This window comes from Heterodontus francisci, chromosome 1 (genome assembly GCF_036365525.1).
Source record: "Heterodontus francisci isolate sHetFra1 chromosome 1, sHetFra1.hap1, whole genome shotgun sequence".
NCBI classification, from domain to species: Eukaryota; Metazoa; Chordata; class Chondrichthyes; order Heterodontiformes; family Heterodontidae; genus Heterodontus; species Heterodontus francisci.
The window spans coordinates 113724487-113736486 of NC_090371.1; the positions used below are offsets into that span (position 1 = coordinate 113724487).

The following is a 12000-nucleotide window of genomic DNA, read 5'->3' on the forward strand; positions in this document are numbered from 1 at the left end:
TAGTCCAGGCCTCTGGATTACTAGCCCAGTAACAGAACTTCATTTCATTCCCTCTTGTCAGAGAGAATCAAGCAAAGCAAGCACGAGGATTCGCAAGGATTGCAGGCTTCGCCATGGTGCAGGATGACTTTGCATGCACATTGCTTTGCGTGCGCCTCATGTCAACTCTGCCATGTACTGGAACCGAAAGGAATTCTACTCCCTCAACATGCAGCTGGTATATGACCATAGGCACCGCATCATGCAGGTCAATGCCTACTATCCTGGCAGCAGTCATGATGTATTCAATTTGCAGTCATCCTCTGTGCCAGCTGTATTTCACTCATCATGGCAAACCAAAGGGTGGGCTACTGGAAAACAAGAGTCATCCGCTGACGAAATAGCTCATGATAGCTCGCAACCCACACATGTGCGCAGTAGGCACACCAGAACAGTCATGCTGCCACAAGAAATCTGATAGGGCAGGCCACAGCATCCTGAAGCAATGGTTCCTCTGCATGCAGCACTCTAGAGGAGTACTGTAGTACTCAGCTGAGCAGGTCTCAAGATTTGTGGTGGTCTGCAGTATGCTGCACAACCATGCCATCATGAAGGAACAGCCCTAGACACCAACTATCAAGTGAGAAGATGAGGAACAGGAGGACAAGGGAAAGGAAGGGGCAGAGTAGAGAAAATGAAGAGAGGCTGCAATCTAGGCAGCCCCTTTCTGTCCGTGCTGTACTTGAAGAAGTAATTCAAGAATGACACCAAGTCCAATTCACCATTCACCAACAATCCCACATTGTCCACCTTGCCCCGCCACTCACCATTACATCATTCTCTTGGCCATAATGCAAAAATAAAAGCCAACACAAAATCCACATTTCAATCCAAATTTATAAATTATGTCATACTGCGTACAAAGAACAAAGAAAAATGACAGCACAGGAACAGGCCCTTCGGCCCTCCAAGCCGACGCCGATCCAGATCCTCTATCTAAACCTGTCGCCTATTTTCTAAGGTTCTGTATCTCTTTACTTCCTGCCCATTCATGTATCTGTCTAGATACATCTTAAAAGACGCTATCGTGCCCGCATCTACCACCTCCGCTGGCAACGCGTTCCAGGCACCCACCACCCTCTGCGTAAACAACTTTCCACGCATATCCCCCCTAAACTTTTCCCCTTTTACTTTGAACTCGTGTCCCCTAATAATTGAATCCCCCACTCTGGGAAAATCTTCTTGCTATCCAACCTGTCTATACCTCTTATGATTTTGTCCACCTCAATCAGGTCCCCCCTCAACCTCCGTCTTTCTAATGAAAATAATCCTAATCTACTCAACCTCTCTTCATAGCTAGCGCCCTCCATACCAGGCAACATCCTGGTGAACCTCCTCTGCACCCTCTCCAAAGCATCCACATCCTTTTGGTAATGTGGCGACCAGAACTGCACGCAGTATTCCAAATGTGGCCGAACCAAAGTCCTATACAACTGTAACATGACCTGCCAACTCTTGTACTCAATACCCCGTCCGATGAAGGAAAGCATGCCGTATGCCTTCTTGACCACTCTATTGACCTGCGTTGCCACCTTCAGGGAACAATGGACCTGAACACCCAAATCTCTCTGGACATCAATTTTCCCCAGGACCTTTCCATTTACTGTATAGTTCACTCTTGAATTGGATCTTCCAAAATGCATCACCTCGCATTTGCCCTGATTGAACTCTATCTGCCATTTCTCTGCCCAACTCTCCAATCTATCTATATTCTGCTGTATTCTCTGACAGTCCCCTTCACTATCTGCTACTCCACCAACCTTCGTGTCGTCTGCAAACTTGCTAATCAGACCACCTATACTTTCCTCCAAATCATTTATGTATATCACAAACAACAGTGGTCCCAGCACGGATCCCTGTGGAACACCATTGGTTACACGTCTCCATTTTGAGAAACTCCCTTCCACTGCGACTCTCTGTCTCCTGTTGCCCAGCCAGTTCTTTATCCATCTAGCTAGGACACCTTGGACCCCAAGCGCCTTCACTTTCTCCATCAGCCTACCATGGGGAACCTTATCAAACGCCTTACTGAAGTCCATGTATATGACATCTACAGCCCTTCCCTCATCAATCAACTTTGTCACTTCCTCAAAGAATTCTATTAAGTTGGTAAGACATGACCTTCCCTGCACAAAACCATGTTGCCTATCACTGATAAGCCCATTTTCCTCCAAATGGGAATAGATCCTATCCCTCAGTATCTTCTCCAGCAGCTTCCCTACCACTGACGTCAGGCTCACCGGTCTATAATTACCTGGATTATCCCTGCTACCCTTCTTAAACATGGGGACAACATTAGCAATTCTCCAGTCCTCCGGGACCTCTCCCGTGTTTCAGGATGTTGCAAAGATATCTGTTAAGGCCCCAGCTATTTCCTCTCTCGCTTCCCACAGTAACCTGGGATAGATCCCATCCGGACCTGGGGACTTGACCACCTTAATGCCTTTTAGAATACCCAACACTTCCTCCCTCCTTATGCCGACTTGACCGAGAGTAATCAAACATCTGTCCCTAACCTCAACATCCGTCATGTCCCTCTCCTCGGTGCAAAGTACTCGTTTAGAATCTCACCCATTTTCTCTGACTCCACGCATAACTTTCCTCCTTTGTCCTTGAGTGGGCCAATCCTTTCTCTAGTTACCCTCTTGCTCCTTATATATGAATAAAAGGCTTTGGGATTTTCCTTAACCCTGTTTGCTAAAGATATTTCATGACCCCTTTTAGCGCTCTTAATTCCTCGTTTCAGATTGCGCCTACAATCCCGATATTCTTTCAAAGCTTCGTCTTTCTTCAGCCGCCTAGACCTTATGTATGCTTCCTTTTTCCTCTTAGCTAGTCTCACAATTTCACCTGTCATCCATGGTTCCCTAATCTTGCCATTTCTATCCCTCATTTTCACAGGAACATGTCTCTCCTGCACGCTAATCAACCTCTCTTTAAAAGCCTCCCACATATCACATGTGGATTTACCTTCAAACAGCTGCTCCCAATCTACATTCCCCAGCTCCTGCCGAAATTTGGTATAGCTGGCCTTCCCCCAATTTAGCACTCTTCCTTTAGGACCACTCTCGTCTTTGTCCATGAGTATTCTAAAACTTACGGAATTGTGATCACTATTCCCAAAGTAGTCCCCTACTGAAACTTCAACCACCTGGCCGGGCTCATTCCCCAACACCAGGTCCAGTATGGCCCCTTCCCGAGTTGGACTATTTACATACTGCTCTAGAAAACCCTCCTGGATGCTCCTTACAAATTCTGCTCCATCTAGACCTCTAACACTAAGTGAATCCCAGTCAATGTTGGGAAAATTAAAATCTCCTATCACCACCACCCTGTTGCTCCTACATCTTTCCATAATCTGTTTACATATTTGTACCTCTATCTCACGCTCGCTGTTGGGAGGCCTGTAGTACAGCCCCAACATTGTTACCGCACCCTTCCTATTTCTGAGTTCTGCCCATATTGCCTCACAGCTCGAGTCCTCCATAGTGCCTTCCTTCAGCACAGCTGTAATATCCTCTTTGACCAGTAATGCAACTCCTCCACCCCTTTTACCTCCCTCTCTATCCCGCCTGAAGCATCGGTATCCTGGGATATTTAGTTGCCAATCATGCCCATCCCTCAACCAAGTCTCAGTAATAGCAATAACATCATCCTCCCAGGTACTAATCCAAGCCCTAAGTTCATCTGACTTACCTACTACACTTCTTGCATTAAAACAAATGCACCTCAGACCACCAGTCCCTTTGCTTTCATCATCTGCTCCCTGCCTACTCTTTCCCTTAGTCACGCTGACTTCATTATCTAGTTCCTTACAGGCTTTAGTTACTACCTCCTTACTGTCCACTGACCTCATTTGGTTCCCATCCCCCTGCCACATTAGTTTAAACCCTCCCCAACAGCGTTAGCAAAAGCACCCCCAAGGACATTGGTTCCAGTCCGGCCCAGGTGTAGACCATCCAATTTGTAATAGCCCCACCTCCCCCAGAACCGGTCCCAATGTCCCAAAAATCTGAACCCCTCCCTCCTGCGCCATCTCTCAAGCCACGCATTCATCCTGACTATTCTTTCATTTCTACTCTGACTATCACGTGGCACTGGTAGCAATCCTGAGATTACTACCTCTGAGGTCCTACTTTTTAACTTGGCTCCTAACTCCCTAAATGCTGCTTCTAGGACCTCATCCCGTTTTTTACCTATATTATTGGTGCCTATGTGCACAACGACAACTGGCTGTTCACCCTCCCCTTTCATAATGTTCTGCAGCCGATCTGAGACATCCCTGACCCGTGCACCTGGGAGGCAACATACCATTCGGGAGTCTCGTTTTCGACCACAGAACCGCCTATCTACTCCCCTTACAATCGAATCCCCGATGACTATAGCCCTTCCACTCTTTTTCCCACCCTTCTGAACAGCAGAGCCAGCCACGGTGCCATGAACCTGGCTACTGCTGCCTTCCCCTGGTGAGCCATCTCCCTCAACAGTATCCAAAACGGTATATCTGTTGTGGAGGGAGATGACCACAGGGGACACCTGCGCTGCCTTCCTGCTCTTTCTCTGCCTTTTGGTCACCCATTCCCTTTCTCCCTCAGCAATCCTAATCTGCGGTGTGACCAATTCACTAAACGTGCTATCCATGACCTCCTCAGCATCGCGGATGCTCCAAAGTGAGTCCATCCGCAGCTCCAGAGCCGTCATGCGGTCTAACAAGAGCTGCAGCTGGACACACTTCCTGCACGTGAAGGAGTCAGGGACATCAGCCGTGTCCCTGAGCTCCCAAATTGAGCAAGAGGAGCATAACACGGGTCTGAGATCTCCTGCCATTTTTAATCTTAAGCTTAATTTAGTCTGAAACTTAGATAAATGAAAAAGGAACGAAAAGTTTTTACCAATCACACGATAAAAAACAAAGTAGAAAAAGCCTTACCTTATCTACACACCACCGAGTCCTTTTTTTTTGGTTAGAGGAGGAGGGCGGGTGGGAGACACTACCCGTGTAGCGTCTCGGGTTCAGAAACGGCCCAAATATATAGGGTTTTACTTACCCAGCAGCCCCTTGGTCTGCCAAAAACAAAAGGAAATTAAGTTTAAGCTGAAACTGACCTTCCCGGCTGCTCACTCGCTCGCACTCTCTGCTCCCGAATAAGCTGCTGCAATGAAAGGCAAGTTATTTTAAACGGCCCAAATATATAGGGTTTTACTTACCCAGCAGCCCCTTGGTCCGCCGAAAACAAAAGGAAATTAAGTTTAAGCTGAAACTGACCTTCCCAGCTGCTCACTCGCTCGCACTCTCTGCTCCCGAATAAGCTGCTGCAAAATTAATACAAAATTAATACAAAATTAAACTAATAACCCTTGTGCATTCTCTTAGTGTCAGTGTTCCATATGCCTTTGCCTGTCCTAGTGCTCCTACTGGTGCTACCAAAGTGACTGCAGCATGGCTGGTGAAAGGCTGCTGACCTTCAGTGGAGAAGGCTCCAAATGGCCTTGCAGGACAACCTTGAGCATCTCTGGGACTAGACGGTCTGGTTTTGGATGCACCAACTCAGCACAGGCGACAGCAGTCTGGGCTGGCTGACTGACAGGCAAAGCAAAGGGCACGGAAGGAGTGACAGGGCTAGGAGCAATACTGTCATCCTGAGAGAGGACAGTAGGTTCATGCTCCATGGAGCCACTGCCAATCCCCTGAGGTGGTGCTTCAGCATTCCTAGCAATCTGTTGGAGTACAGATTGCTGGACTGCAGTGACACACTGCAAGCCCATTTGCACTTTGTAATCTACAGCCATGATGACAGCAGTCTGAGCTTGCTTGGCAGCACTCAGACTTTGGAAGGATGATGCTTGTGCTGCAGTGGAAGCTGCAACATCAGCTGCATCATAGTTGGGTCCACAAGTGCATGAATAGAGTTGGCCACCATTTCCATGCTTGAAAGGATGGGCCCCAAGTTCTGCACTAAGCAGCATGCCAAGATGGTGCTGGACTTCTCCATGTTCCTTGACATCAAACACAGGCACATCTCCCAATGCACCAAGTATTTTGTTGTGCATACCCATCGGTGTTCTTCTGTAGGCTGCCCCATCTAAGACCTCATCTGAGTCCTCTGCAGTGGAACCAGTGTGTGACCTCGTCCTCTAGCAAGCTGGCACCTATGCTATCCTTGTCCCCTGTCCTGGCAGCAGCCCACTTTCTCCACATGTTTAGATCCCGCTTCTAATCTATTCCCTGAGACGTGCAGTGTCAGCATCTGAGCTGGTGGCTGTGAGTGCAAATCCAGCTGATGCTGCTGTGTCTTCATCATCATTCGTTTGTTCATGTTCCTCCACTACCCTGCCAGACTGCAGCTCTTGGGTATCTGAAAGGAAAAAAGCACAAAGGTAAGGTTGTGGTGTGGGGGAGGGGTGGGGGAAGGTGCAGGGGTTAAGTAAAAGGTGCATGGTTGCACCATTTGTAGCTAGCAATTCAGAAGAAAGTGCTTGTTGAGAGGGAAGTGGGATATGAGAAGGAAAATTAGGTTTTAGCATACTTTCATCTTTGATGGTCTCAGCCCTGCTGCTGGTTGCGACCTCAGCAAAGGCCGTCCCAATAATTACCAGCATGGTGTCTTCCATCGAGGTTAGGAGAAGCAGGCCTTGCCCCCCCCCCCACCCCGCAGTTAGCTCCTGCTGCTTCCAGTTGTGCGCCACCCTGTCCTGCAAGTTAGTGCCATCCAATCTGTTTGACTGAGTTAGCTGTCATGATTGAATAACTGACCGTCTGTGCAAGGAGTGAGACGTAGGGTATGTGGCTTGCAGCAGTGCTGAGTGTATGAGGCTGAGATGAAGCATATGAATTTAAGGTTATGAAGATTTGTTGAGAGAGATTGTTGGTAGATGAGAAATGGGGCTGTGGTCGTTTGAGCAGTGGCTGGGGCTACTGATGCATTTGGTAGGATATGGCATTTTATGATGCATTCATGGACCTTGGCCACTCAAGTGAGGAGACAACTTCATCTAGCTCACAGAATTCACAGAATTGTTAGAGTGTAGAAGGAGCTAATATGGCCTATTGTGTCTGCATCGGCTCTCCGAATGAGCAATTCACTTAGTGCCTTTCCCCCACCTTCTCCCCATAACCCTGCGCATTCTTCCTTTCCAGATAACAGTCAAATTCCCTTTTGAATGCTTTTTTTTTTACAGATACAGCACTGAAACAGGCCCTTCGGCCCACCGAGTCTGTGCTGACCAACAACCACCCATTTATACTCTTTCTTTTGGGCCTCCTTATCTTGAGAGACAATGGATACGCGCCTGGAGGTGGTCAGTGGTTTGTGAAGCAGCGCCTGGAGTGGCTATAAAGGCCAATTCTAGTGACAGGCTTTTCCACAGGTGCTGCAGAGAAATTTGTTTGTCGGGGCTGTTGCACAGTTGGCTCTCCCCTTGCGCCTCTGTCTTTTTTCCTGCCAACTACTAAGTCTCTTCGACTCGCCACAATTTAGCCCTGTCTTTATGGCTGCCCGCCAGCTCTGGCGAATGCTGGCAACTGACTCCCACGACTTGTGATCAATGTCACACGATTTCATGTCGCGTTTGCAGACGTCTTTATAGCGGAGACATGGATGGCCGGTGGGTCTGATACCAGTGGCGAGCACGCTGTACAATGTGTCTTTGGGGATCCTGCCCACTTCCATGCGGCTCACATGGCCAAGCCATTTCAAGCGCCGCTGACTCAGTAGTGTGTACAAGCTGGGGATGTTGGCCGCCTCGAGGACTTCTGTGTTGGAGATACGGTCCTGCCACCTGATGCCAAGTATTCTCCGGAGGCAGCGAAGATGGAATGAATTGAGACGTCGCTCTTGGCTGACAGACGTTGTCCAGGCCTCGCTGCCATAGAGCAAGGTACTGAGGACACAGGCCCGATACACTCGGACTTTTGTGTTCCGTGTCAGTGCGCCATTTTCCCACACTCTCTTGGCCAGTCTGGACATAGCAGTGGAAGCCTTTCCCATGCACTAGTTGATTTCTGCATCTAGAGACAGGTTACTGGTGATAGTTGAGCCTAGGTAGGTGAACTCTTGAACCACTTCCAGAGCGTGGTCGCCAATATTGATGGATGGAGCATTTCTGACGTCCTGCCCCATGATGTTTGTTTTCTTGAGGCTGATGGTCGGCCAAATTCATTGCAGGCAGCCGCAAACCTGTCGATGAGACTCTGCAGGCACTCTTCAGTGTGAGATGTTAAAGCAGCATCGTCAGCAAAGAGGAGTTCCCTGATGAGGACTTTCTGTACTTTGGACTTCGCTCTTAGACGGGCAAGGTTGAACAACCTGCCCCCTGATCTTGTGTGGAGGAAAATTCCTTCTTCAGAGGACTTGAACGCATGTGAAAGCAGCAGGGAGAAGAAAATCCCAAAAAGTGTGGGTGCGAGAACACAGCCCTGTTTCACGCCACTCAGGATAGGAAAGGGCTCTGAGGAGGAGCCACCATGTTGAATTGTGCCTTTCATATTGTCATGGAATGAGGTGATGATACTTAGTAGCTTTGGTGGGCATCCAATCTTTTCTAGTAGTCTGAAGAGACCACGTCTGCTGACGAGGTCAAAGGCTTTGGTGAGATCAATGAAAGCAATGTAGAGGGGAATCTGTTGTTCAAGGCATTTCTCCTGTATCTGACGAAGGGAGAACAGCATGTCAACGGTCGATCTCTCTGCACGAAAGCCACACTGTGCCTCAGGGTAGACGCGCTCGGCCAGCTTCTGGAGCCTGTTCAGAGCGACTCGAGCAAAGACTTTCCCCACTATGCTGAGCAGGGAGATTCCACGGTAGTTGTTGCAGTCACCGTGGTCACCTTTGTTTTTATAGAGGGTGATGATATTGGCATCGCGCATGTCCTGGGGTACTGCTCCCTCGTCCCAGCACAGGCATAGCAGTTCATGTAGTGCTGAGAGTATAGCAGACTTGGCACTCTTGATTATTTCAGGGGTAATGCTGTCCTTCCCAGGGGCTTTTCCACTGGCTAGAGAATCAATGGCATCACTGAGTTCCGATTTTGTTGGCTGTACGTCCAGCTCATCCATGACTGGCAGAGACTGGGCTGCATTGAGGGCTGTCTCAGTGACAACATTCTCCCTGGAGTACAGTTCTAGGTAGTGCTCAACCCAGCGGTCCATTTGTTTGTGTTGGTCAGTGATTATGTCCCCTGATTTAGATTTGAGGGGGGCGATCTTCTTGATGGTTGGCCCAAGAGCTCTCTTCATGCCATCATACATTCCTCTGATGTTTCCGGTGTCTGAGGCCAGCTGAATATGACTGCATAGGTGTTGCCAGTCGTCGTTTGCGCAGCGCCTGGTTATTCTTTGTGCAGTGCTTCTGGCTGCTTTAAGTGCTGCGGATGTTAAATCGCTGGGGGCTTTCTTGTAGTTCAACAGTTCAACAGTACTAACCCTACAGTAATCCCATATTCCCTACCACCTACCTACACTAGGGGCAATTTACAACAGCCAATTTACTTATCACCTGCCTTTAATTGAACCTGCCTCCACTGCATTATCAGGCATAACATTCCAAACCTTAACCACTCGCTATGTGAAAAGTTTTTATTCATGTCTCTTTTGCTTCTTTTACCAATCACTGTGCCTTCTCATTCTTGATCCTTTCATGAGTGGGAACAGTTTCCCACTATTTACTTTGTCCAGACCCATCATGATTTTGAACACCTCTATCAAATCATCTCTCAGCCTTCTTTTCTCCAAGGAAAACAGTCCTAACTTCTCCAATCTATCTTCATAGATCCTCACCCCTGGAACCATTCTGGTGAATCTTTTTGTACTCTCTCCAATGCCTTCACATCTTTCCTAAAGTGCGGCGCCCAGAACTGGATGCAATACACCAGCTGAGGCCGAACTAGTGTCTTGACAAGTTCAACATAAGCTCCTTGCTCTTGTACTCTATGCCCCTATTAATAAAGCCCAGGATACTGTATGTTTTATTAATCACTCTCTCAACCTATCCTGCCACCTTCAATGACTTATGCACATATACACCCAGGTCCCTCTGCTCCCCCTTTAGAATTGTACCCTTTGTTTTATATTTTGTCTCTGCATTCTTCCTACGAAAATTAATCATCTCAAATTTCTCCACATTGAACTTCATCTGCCACCTGTCTGCCCATTCCACCAACTTGTCTATGTCCTTTTGAAGTTCTATAACACTATCCTTCTCACAGTTCACAATGCTTCCAAGTTTCGTATCATCTGCAAACTTTGAAATTGTACACCAAGGTCAAGGTCATTAACATACATCAGGAAAAGCTAGGGTCCCAACCTTAACCACTACAAACCTTCCTCCAGCCTGAAAAACATCCAATAACCACTACTGTCTGTTTCCTGTCACTCAGCCAATTCCTTATCCATGTTGCTACTGTCCCTTTCTTCCATGAGATTTAACCTTGCTCACAGGTCTGTTGTGCGGCTCTGTATCAAACAGGCGAATGTAAAAGCCGAATGCTGGAAGTTAAAAGGGAAACCTTAAATTTTGTAAGTGTTCACAAGGCTAGCCTAGAAAAGAATGCCCAAGCAGGCAACAAGGCAGACAAGCCTGTGACCCTAACCACAGTAATGGACCGCTCAAAGGATACCACCCTAGGTGTGGCAGAAATAGAAAAGGTCCCAAAGGTTATCAGGATTTTGTTTCAAAGGGAAAGTTGTACCTATACCCCACTAATGAGACAGGCAAGTCCACTGTCCTGCTCCAAGATATAGGGGCCACTCAATCCTTAATGCTAATGTCAGGCAAGCCCCCCACCTACCAAGAATGAGACACATATTTCACCATATGAACACTGAAACTTAAAATTGGTGCTGGGAAGAGGGCCTATCACAAGGAATTGCCAGGCCCCTCGCCAGAAAGACCTTTTTTGCAAGCTAGCAGACAATGTTGGAACAAGGGACCCAATCCTTGCTTCCCCAATACACAGAAGAAGTGGTCAGATCAGTTTAGTCACATGATGAACTGGCTGTTGGTTTTTTGAATCTGAACTGGCTGCAGAGCTTTGAACTGACCGGAAAGCTGTTTGCTCCTGGACCGAGAACATCTCTCTCCTGTTTGGTCCCATCTCTTTCTCACAGAACTGAAGACCCACAGAAGACACGTGAACTCAAAGAGAAAAGTCTCCTACGTGAACAAGGTTTAAGAAGAATCCTGGGCCCCAACGAAAAGTAAGACCTGTCTGCAATCAAAGACTCTACAGCGAGCTGGAAACACAGAAACAGTAACAAGAAATCCCCTTCAGAGACTGCCTCAAACTTCTCTACTTTGTTTTTCTTCTGCTCTTTTCTGTCCCTATTTGCATGTGTGTATCACGTGTGCATGCTAGCATGGGTGTGTTGTATATCCGTAGGCGTTAACCGAATTAGAGTTTAAGTAAGTTTGATAAATTTCACTTTTCTTTTTTAAACCTAAGAAAACCTGGTGTGCTCATTTCTTTGCCTTATAATTGGAAAGCTGTGAACAAGGATTCACCAAGGGGGAGCTCAAAACACTGTGTATTTAAAAAAAATCAAACCCTGTTACAATAAGACCAGGTGAAAACAATAAAAGACCCCTAGACACCTTTCTCACCTGGTCGTAACACTAGGTAAAGGCATAACCTTTCCACCAGAGCGCGCGCTCAAGGCAAAGGTTCTGGTAAGAGGCATTGAAGGAGGATACGTGTCAGTGCCCTTGTATCGGGTCCACCTGCAGTTGGACCTCCTCAGGGTTTGACTCCTGGCATTGACCTCCTATCTGCTCTGCTTTCACTGTGTGTCTAGAGGGCCTCCTGTGGACACAGAACATCGCTCCTCCTTTCCACCTCCTCCACAAGACCTCCAGAACAGTGCCTGCAAACTCTGGAGCTTGTTCTCTCTCCTGTTGGACCATTTCTCACTCTTTCCCAGTTCTGATTTTCTAAAACCATGACTTCCAGCACCTGCTATGGCCACAA

The 12000-nt window shown here is 47.6% G+C and overlaps 1 protein-coding gene across 8 annotated transcripts in view; it reads right to left on the reverse strand.

Annotated features, from left to right (window-relative positions):
* slc7a2 (solute carrier family 7 member 2) overlaps positions 1-12000 on the reverse strand; it is a 268766-nt gene that overhangs the window by 72724 nt on the left and 184042 nt on the right. The window lies entirely within an intron of this gene.